This window comes from Desmodus rotundus, chromosome 11, assembly GCF_022682495.2.
Source record: "Desmodus rotundus isolate HL8 chromosome 11, HLdesRot8A.1, whole genome shotgun sequence".
Taxonomy (NCBI): Eukaryota; Metazoa; Chordata; class Mammalia; order Chiroptera; family Phyllostomidae; genus Desmodus; species Desmodus rotundus.
The window spans coordinates 78,920,489-78,930,913 of NC_071397.1; the positions used below are offsets into that span (position 1 = coordinate 78,920,489).

The 10,425-nt window shown below is 41.5% G+C and overlaps 1 long non-coding RNA gene across 1 annotated transcript; it reads right to left on the minus strand.

Moving 5' to 3' along the window:
- Nucleotides 1–6,799: 6,799 nt before the first annotated feature.
- On the minus strand, nt 6,800–9,117 carry LOC123478879 (uncharacterized). The gene is made up of 3 exons (XR_006654284.3): nt 8,952–9,117; nt 8,795–8,867; nt 6,800–6,990 (listed from the first exon to the last, which is right to left on the minus strand). It is a non-coding gene; the product is annotated as an uncharacterized lncRNA (long non-coding RNA).
- Between the last annotated feature and the right edge of the window lie 1,308 nt (nt 9,118–10,425).

A 10,425-nucleotide genomic window follows, 5' to 3' on the forward strand; every position in this document is an offset into this window, starting at 1 on the left:
ACTTTATAGTTATTGAAGATTGTTGCAACGGAACCGTACAAAGCGACACACACTTCAGACATCAGGGTCCTCCCCTGAGCAGCACCGTTCCCTGCTGATACAGCATGACTGCAGGAGACTGAGTCCATGGTCTGATACCTGCACAGGTATCAGGCACAGGGGGTTGCAAGCACAGGAGTGACCTGCAGACAAGGGAACACAGTCTGTCCGGTGCATTGATTCAATGGTGAACAGCAAGAATGGCTTTGCAATGTTCAAACACAGTATAATGGCTTTTTTAAAAATCCAGAGCAAGGACTTAAAACTATGTTCAGGAGCAAGCAAGGTAAATGCATGCATGTAGAAAATATATAACAAAGGATAATAAGAAAGTGATGAAAACAAAGCAAGAGGGTGTGTGTGGGGGGAGAACGTGAAGATATAGACATTTATTTACTATGTAGCTTAAGAATTTCAAGGCAGCAGACTGACTTCTCAAAGGCACTTAATACAATTCAACTCAACTCAACATATATTAAGTGTTTATTATGTGCCAGACATTGGATCTAGGTCAATTTTATCAGTTCTTCGAAACAACCCCAATGCCTACCATGCAGTATATGTACCATAAGTGCTTCTGAATGAATAAAAGACTGAATAAAATTTTGTGACCCACTCATGAATCTCAGGCAGAAACTAAATTCACATTTCTTTCTCAATCTGATTCCATCTCTTCTATTCGCTATTTTACTTATAAATAATTGCATATTTCTAGTCACCCAAGTTGACTTTAGTTATTTCCTCACTTAGATTGGTTTTTCTATTATTATTGAAACAAATTAGCATGCACATAACAACTTAAACCACCACTCATCTTTTCTCTCCCTGTTTCACAGGTCAAAAGTCCAGTCCCTGCTCAGGGTCCCACATGACTGAAGTTGAGGTACTGGTTGGGCTGACTCTTACTGAAAGGTTGGGGAAGGAATCCCATCCATTCTCATTCAGGTTGGCCAAATTCAATCTCTTGCACTCGTGGGACCCAGATCACTGCCTTGCTGGCTGATACCTAGGAGTTTCTTTCAACTTCTGCAGGCAGCCTCAGCTTCACTTCTCCGTCTTCGACCAGCAGCGGCCAGTCTTTCTTATGGGTGAGTTCGGTATTTCACATGCCTTAAATCTCTCAGACTCCTCTCCTGCTCCCAGCCAGAGAAAACTTTCTGCTCTTACATGCGATTAGATTAGGACCATGTGGAGCACCTTTTTGTCATATAACACAAAATCCCAGGGGTACTAGGGGGTAATGGTCATGAGGGCCATCTTAAAATCCTGCTTACCCTTCTCCGCAAAGTCTCTCACACCCACTGAATTGTGAAGCATCACGGATTCTCACAGTCACTCCTCTGCATCACTACTACACATTCATGAATGAGGTGGGTTGGTGTATTTACGAGGAAGTGGTAGGAGGTATACAGTCATGACCCGGGTAGGCAGTAGCCCAATGTTAGATTTTCAATAAAAACCTAAAAATCCAGATTTGAAGAAATAAGTATCTCTATTTCAACTATATCAATTTTTAAATAATTTATGCAGACCCAAACAAACATTTCTGCTCGCTAAAACTAGCCCTGGGCTATCAGTTTATATTATCTGCACTAGACACTGTGCAGACGTCTAGCTCATCTCAAGGCAAGGGCTGTGTATCTGCTTACCTTCAACATCTGGAATTGCTCTGACACCTGTTACATCCTCAATGAGTGTGTCTTTACTGAATTAATGATTACATTCATATTTAGTTAAAATAAGGTAATGGTGTATGTCATTTGCCTCTTCCACGAGAAGGTAATAGAATCAGATTCTTTTTTATCTCGTTAGAAAACAGGCATGCCCCTTATTTAGAACCACAGGAGAAGGTGCATTTTAATACTAGAGGAATAGGGTGTGTTCTAGGAGCAACTACAGTTAATAAATAAAGAAAATATTTCCACCAATGAAACTGACATTCCTCAAGGAAGTAGGAGGGGAAATCCAAAAACCCAGAATTTATTTATAAAAAATTGTGTATTTATTCTTACACTTTTAAACTTTAGTCACCTTCAAAGTACTCTCCATATGATGCAATACACCTATTGAGACTTTTTCCACTGCCCCAAACAGTTTTTGAACTGGTGGATTTTGATGCCTTTTAGTGCTTCTGCCATTTTTTGTTTCATGTCTTCCATATCAGCAAAATGTTTCTCTTTAAGGACATTATTTCATGCAGAGAAACAAATAAAAAAGCCACTGGGGTGAGATAGGGTGAGTAGGGAGGGTGGGGTACATAGGTTACGCCATTTTTGGTCAAAGATGGCTGAACACTCAGCGCAGTGTGGGCAGGTGCACTCATAAATCAGCCATCACGAAATGGGAAAACTTGTTGAAAGAGTCTTCAAAAAAATTCACTGAAGCTGCTTGCCACCCCTCACAACAACACCAGCTGGTACACTGATACAGAAGGGTTTCTAGAACACTACCCCAGCAGGGTAAGCCTGTACTACAAGGGGCCTGCTCTCCAGAAGATAGTTCTGATTTTTTGAGGTTCCCCCTTGTCTATTGGCCTTTGACAATATTTATATCCACATCATTCAAAGATTGATCAAAAGCATTTATTCTGTTTAGGAAGTTACATGTGCAAAATCCAAAACCTTCGGCTCTTTACCAGTGTAACAGTCTTGCTTGGTATTATATTCATCACCAGCTTTAAAGCCTCACTCAAAATTTAAATGTACGCTCTCAAAAAACAAGATGGCTCAAACTGGTGAGCAGGTGTTGGGTGGAGAAGGATTTTTAAAAAGCACGAATGATGATTTTACAAATTACTGAAAAGAGCCTCAGTCAGTGGTTTAGACAAAAGGCCCATCCCGTCAACAAAACAGCATGCAACACATTTTAAATTCCTGGGATGACTATCATGCTTCCTGTTCTTGGAGCCTCAGAACGAACTTGTTTCCATGGCAAAGAAAATGTACTTTGAGCACGGAAGCTATCAGCAAAGAAATTTAGCAAACTGCTGGTTCTGTTGCTACTGGAAAGACAAATGGCATCCACTGGATTAGCCTGAAGATGAAACTGACCACTTGGAGCTGGTGTTGTCGCAGGGTTGCTTACAGTAAAATTTAAAGTATATAGGGTTAGATAAAATGTTTAAAAATGTATACCTGGTTACATCACTAGAATACATGGCTGCATCGATGTTTCTCCCAGCAGATGTATAAAAATGTTGTTATTTTCTTTATCACATTCAAATAGCAGTTCTGAAGCGGCAAGACTGGATTTTTAGGTGGATCATTCAGTTATTTTCAGTTGGCGGTTCTCATGTCCTCATTTGCTACTTTAAGTGCTGTACAAGGAGAATGGCATTTTTGAACTGAAAGGAAACCTGGTATTCTTACCAATTGTGCAGAAAGTTAATCTACACTTCGTGGTAAAATGTCCTGATTTTTATTCTATGATTATAATACTAGTTATCTGACCAGTAATATCTAGTAGCCTAAGCCAATTGAATTGATACTAAGTTCTCAGAAAAATAAATGAAATGAAATGAATTATTTTAAGGGAAGTAATTCTTATACCATAAAAGACAGCTGCTTTTCAAATAACATTAACTGGATTTTTAATACAACCTATTAGAATTTTGTGTTTTTTCCTCTTCTGGAGACGTTTTAAGTCAAATATAGTAACCACGATCTACAGTTTGGCTCTCTTCTCTCCAGGCATTCTTTGCTCAATTCCCTCTATTTTTAGCTTTATGCAGTTGTTCCAAGAACATACCTTTTCTCAGAAAGTAATATTTTCTCCACCTTCAGCAAGAAAATGTAGGAAAAGCTCAGAAAATGCAGACTCTCTAAAAATGTACTTGGCCTGCTTCTTCTCCGAATTTAAAAGCACGTGTGTTTCTCTAGGGCAGTGAGTCTAAAACACAAAGGGACAGAGACATTCCTCTGTTGTAACCACGTCGCTTAACCAATGATGAGCTAGAAAACTTAGACCGCAGTCCCTTCAAACCAAGTATGTCCCTGGTGTTAATTCACTCACTTTATTTTGTACTTGGTCCCTCATTTTCACTGATGCTCACAGTCAAGGCTGACCTTGAAAATCTAAAACATGTTAGCTCAGGTTTGAAGGGGAACCAAACTTTTGCCTCTAGCAAACTGCCTTTTGGGATATTGATTTGGAGCTGGTTGTTGAGAAACAAGACGCAGAGAGAACTTTGAGCCATCTCCTTTGCTGATGGAAAGGCCTGCTCCCAGAAGGAAGTCTTAGGATGTTCGCCTCAGCCTGATTTGAATTGAGTGTGGTGGGTAGGAAGGCTCCAGACGGCGGCCTGGGAACTACGTCACCCTGTGTGTCCCAGCGAAGCAAGAATGTGCCCGCCATTGGCTTCCTGCTCTTCCCGATCGCCTGTGAATTGCCCGTTTTTACTTTTAAAATCTAATACTCAGGTCCCTGCTTTTCCAAAATGACATCTATACCCAATTTCCTCTCTCTGTTTTGGGGAATTTTCATGCTTACGTGAATTGCCTGTTCGTAAGTATTAACGTTTTATTTTCTCCTGTTAATCTGTTTTTATTAATTTGATTTATTAGTCTAGCTAGAAGAATTTAGAAGGAGGAAAAGGTTTTTTTTTTTTTTTTTTTTTTTTAGCTTTCACAGACTCCATTGCTCTCTTCAGTTCTATTTAATATCATTGAGAGCTTGGCAGGAGAATTATATCTGACCAATATGCAATGATCAGGTAGGGTGTGTGGTAATCGCACTGATGTTTGAGTATAGGGATGTGACATAATGATATAATGATATATTTAGAGGTGTGATATGATGTAATATGTGATATAATGAGTTCCAAATAAATAAGAACAAGTGATACTAATATGAAACACCTAGAAAGACACAAGCTCAGGAGTCAAGTATAACTCACAAGGGCAAAAATTACTAAAAATAAACACTGATTGTGGTGATTTCTACTTTATAGGGGGTTATATCTTGTTTGTTTATATCTTTCTCTTTTGTCTTGTTTTTGGAATAGGAGGAGAATGTGAGGAAAGAAAGTTACTATGGTTTTTAGTATATATTCTCTTTAGGTAAAAGAAATCTGGTGCTTTCAGGTTCTGATGAGTAGTGGAAAAATAAATCTCCATTCCGTTCCTTCTCCTTACAGACGTCGAAGGCGGAAGCTGACATTTTAAAGCCCATGCGATGTGATGAGACCTGGAGTAGGCCGTTCCTTGCTGACTGGTTTATATTAATGAGTCTTTTGGTGATGAGAAGCAGGCTCAGAGGTGAGTGGATGGTGGAGAGTTAACTCGCAGGACACCCTAAGATGATGAGCCTGAGAAATGGAAGAGTAGAATGAAGCAGGAGAGCCCATGAGAAAGGGATGGAGCTGGAGTAACATAGCCAAAGTAGTATAGGCAACCGAAACACTTAACATGGTGGGAAATAATTAATTTTGAAATATTTGTGTTCCATAGCTGTTAAAAACTCACTGCACTGTAGCTACTCTTAGGCAAAAATCTGAAACACACGCAGTACCACCCGGTGGTCTGGTGAATCATTCTTAAGCATTAGTTCAAATGTCACCCCTTCTGTGTGGCTATGATTCTAACAACCCACCCATTTCCCAGAAAGTCCATCAGAGGAAATTAATCCATTCTTGCTCTGCGTTCTTGTCATACTTCATACATAACTTCTGGAACTTACAGTTTTGTTTTGAAAGTTTGTTTCATCCATAAGACCATAAGCTATTTTAAGTCGATGACCTTTCTATTTATCTTTGTAACTCTAAAATCCTGGCACTATGCCTGCCTGGCACCTAATAAACCTTCAATAAATCTTGGTTGAAATGAATCAGTTAAGGCAGCCTTCTGAGAACAAGTCAACTTCTTATCAGTACCACACAGTAACCGATTGCACCACTGGAGCTCCTCAAGTAAACTGCTTAAAAAAAGAAACATTAGTTAAAAATAAAGAGCATCAACAACCACTTGCTGATCAGATAGAAAGATAGGTACTGAAATAAATTGTATGCAAGTAGAAATTAGTGTGGACTTCTAATGTGTTGCAGGGAATGGCCCAGGACACACTTTGTACATGGGGTCCCTTATGTTATGTCATTTATAGTCCCTTTTGGCATTCATACTCCTTTATGGCATTCAGAAGGTTATATTGCTACTATTGGTTTTCAAGTCTCCCACTAACCTGTAAGCACCCTGATGCCAAGACTTTGTATTGCTGAGTAAATCGCCAGCAGCTGTATGGTAACTGACACACAGGGTCAAGAAAAAGGTTGAGGAAGGAAGAAGGAAAAGAAAAAAAGGAAAGGGGAAAGTATGAAAGAGTTGGGGGGAAGGCAAAGGGTAAAAATTTAAGAGTATGGTCTAAAAATATTACAAAAGAGCCCTGGCTGGTGTGGCTCAGTGGACCGAGCACAGGTCTACAAACCAAAAGGTTGCCGGTTTGATTCCCAGTCAGGGCACATACCTGGGTTTTGGGCCAGGTCCCCAGTAGGGGGTGCTCGAGGGGCAACCACACATTGATGTTTCCCTCTCTCCTTCCCTTCCTCCTCTCTAAAAATAAAAAATAAAATCTTTAAAAATATATTACAAAAGATTTTTTTATGGGATTGGGGGTATTAGGCCCAATAAAGCGCTCAGAATAGAAGTTTCCAGGATGACAGTGATTGAGCCAAAAGCAAATCTTTTCTTCCCAGTCTCCTCCTTGCTGCTCAGGTGCCACATGCGTATCTGAATAACATCCAAACAGAAAGCTGGACTCCTTGTACAAAAATGTGCTGGCAAGCCGTCGGTGACCTTTAAGAATCAATCATTGCAAATGGGCACCACAGCAAGAGGAAATGATCTTCAGCTGGGCTGTTTCTCTTCTGCTGGCAAACAGGGGTGCATACAATTACACAGAGCAGAATTTTTTTGTTTTCAAACTGCTTGCCCAAATCTTCCAGTATTTTCCATAGCTTTACTGCAAAAAATAACACTAGCTTCAGGTTTAACAGGATGTGAAAACTCCTTCCATGTCTTGGGACAATCCCCCTCCTAGGCTGCTGCTCCGCCCATTGGCCTCTTTTATTCACCCAGTGTGATTTGCGTAAATTGTTTTAGCAGCCAGGTACCAAGAGCAAATATTGGCCTTTCTTCTTCCTGAGTCCCTGATTTTTTCCTTTATCCACATGATCCTGCCAAATCCCCAAAGTCGGGAGGTATTGCCTACGTTGTACTTATTAGTTCAGTGTGGATAAACACAGCTGGTCAGCAGCTACCAGTCCTTCTTCCTCACTCAGCCCTTTTCTTTCCCTTAAGTATAGGGTCTTACTGCCTCCCTGAAGCTGCCTACCTGTGGCTCTTTTCAGAACACCATGTAGAGTAGGGTGTTAGGCTGCAAGTGAAATACCTGTCTGGACATTTAAAAAATGACATAAGCCCTGTCTTGTGTGGCTCGGTTGGAGCACTGTCCTGTAAACCAAAGGGTTGCAGGTTTGATTCCCAGTCAGGGCACAAGACTAGATATGGGTTCAACCCCCAGTTGGGGTGTCTGATTGTGCGGCAGGCAACCGACTGATGTTTCTTTCTCACATAGATGTTTCTCTCTCTTCCCCATCCTCTTTCTCTAAAAAGCAATGAAAAAAATGTCCTCAGGTGAGGATTAAAAATAATAATAATAATGTGCATTAAATATGGCATCTAGGATAATATTACTCCTTTGACATTTTCCAAGTTCTCACTCACAGGCTTATACATTTTTGCTTGAATGCTTAGTAGAAATTGACAGTTCTTATGCAGACACGCACAAGGGAAACATACGTTTTGTTTGTTCACTTGCTTGCTTTTGGAATGGAAAGAGGAGTTGAGGGAAGAAAGCTGGTTTGTTTTCTAGTATATATATACACATATATTTATATATCATATAGGTATATCATATATATTTTACATATATATGTAAAAAAAACAGATGTATTAGCTTTCAAAAATCATACTGTATCAGTGCTCGGGATATATGCATTTTTTCCTAAAGGATACATGTCTAGTACAAGTAAAGGAGGACAACCACAAAGAAGGTAAGCTGCTACGTAAAGCAATGTAATATTAGCATGATCCAACGTTGTGATACCATTTTGTCACCAGCTGATGATAAGCAATGGCTTCACTGAACTTTACATACTATTCAGAAGCGAATCTAATTTTGTAGATGAAACACTACTGTTAAAAATATTTTTCTATTTGAACACATCTGTAGACTGTAACACATGTAATTGTCATTGTATGTCCAACTGTGAAAAAATGTGTGGATGTAAATGCTTTTGAATAAAATGTATACTATGCCACCTTCTAAAAAGTTTATCATCATTGTATTTTTTCAAAAATCTATGGGAATAAATTTCAAAATCTCATCTTTGTGCTCTCCTATTTAAATTTCTTCTTAGAAATTTGCTGTGGATATGTGTTCAGAGCCCTAAAGTCATGTAAGAGCCATTCCTCGCACCTCGAAGTCTCCCTAAGCAGTGGGAAGCCTTGCTGCAACAGGCTGGGGTGAGACTAGGATTGCTCTATAGCACATTCGACATCATTCTGCTGGCCCAGCACCCTCAACAGACAGCACTAACGAAGCCAGTTGCTTTCTCCTGTGGAGAATAGATTAGACTCAACCCTGCCAAATATGAAGCTCCAGACAGCTAGGGAAACCTATCTCTGAATGGGTTACAGAGTTAGAGGAAGTCAATGCTGTCCTTTAAAGTCCCTCTCCACGTCTCGGTATTGTGGTCCCTTACCCACTGTCGTCATTCTGGGGGTGTTCATCGTGGCCAGCCTGAGAAACGTGGTAGCTACTGCTTTTCCGTAGTTCTATAATAGAAAGAAAAAAGTGTTTGACCTCTCCAGTTGTACGAGTGAGAGAACTTTCAGAATATTAATAGTACTGGACCAGACCTGCTCCTAGAAGAGCTGGTGCCAGGACAGGAGGTTTCTGCAGCTGTGGAAGAGGCACATTCTGTTCCTTTTCTCGATCAGTCAGCCAGACAAAATAAGAACAGGGCTCCCCTCATCTCTGGAGCCGCATTCCGGTGTGGACTGGAGAGGTGCCCTGGACACATGGCATTTCCTACTGGGAAAAGTGCTAAAATTAACCAGAAGTTCCTCAAGCGCCGGCCAGCGAGATATCTCAGTCGGCCCAGCTCACGGTTCCCTTCGGCACACTGGTTTCTTTGCTATCTCTGGAGTGAGTTATCCTTGGCACTCAAGGAGCATTTATAATTGCTGTGTCTTAAACTTCTAACTCTCTAGTAATGACCAACCAGTGGAAATTTCAGTGAATAGAGCTTTTTCACTCTACTAATTCCAGCCGTGAGCTACAAACAGAAAGATCCTTTTTGAGGATTTTTCTTGCACAGGCTCCACCTGGCATTTGCAACTGGAGCCCAAGGAACCTCCTAATGAAGCGAAGCCCCCTGGTGCTCACCCAGTTGTCCGTTGGGTCTGCTGTTTAAGACCACCCTTTCTGCACCAAGCTGCCCTCCTTTCCAATCCACCGTCTCAGGGACAGGGTGAAGGGGCCCAAGGCTCTAAGACCAGTGCAGAGGCACAGCGCACACAGGGGGCCTCACGCCACAGAGGCCTAGCAGGCCCACGCCGTGAGAAAGCGGTCATGGCCCTGCCGGTTCCCCAAACCCTCTGAGTGAATGTCACTTTGTCCCTGTGCTCACAGAGGTGTCCAGGCACTGTGAGACTACCTAGCCGGGGCTGACTCCAAGCCCCAACACAAACATTTGACTTTGGGTCTGCTCACATCACCCCCCACCCCCACCCCCACTCCCTCTAGCTCTCTGCTTTGGCCTGAGATGACTTCTTACCCCTCAGTCAGGTCGCCCTGGAGCACTCACTTCACCCTTACTGCATTCTCCTGTGTCCTGAACAGACCACAGACCTGCCTTCCTGCTGACAAAACATACCTGTGCCCCTGGGTCCCTTCTTTCCAGGTCTCTAGAGTCTTTCTGGAAACTTCCAATCAAGATTCAGCCTCCCAGAAAGCAGGAAGTGGGAACACAGCCCAAACAAGGACCGCCTGTGGTGGCATGGGGTGGAACCCGGTAATGCTGGGATGGGTGCGCAGCCTGGGGGCCCCTTACTCGTCTGCTGCCTGACCTTAAGTAAGGCATCCCTGCTCTGAGGCTTGTTTTTTATTTTCGTCCTAACAAAGGGAGAGCACAAATACCCAAGGACTAATTAAGTATTCTCTTCAAAACCTTTAGCCTGGTAATAGCATAAACAATAAACAAACAAACAAACAAAACCCTTTAGCCTGACAGATGGTACTTCTCAATATTCGTTTTTGTAATTCCAGCATGTAATCTCATGATTTGTCATACCAAAAAGCCTTCCAAGTTCAACAATGCAGATTTATAAT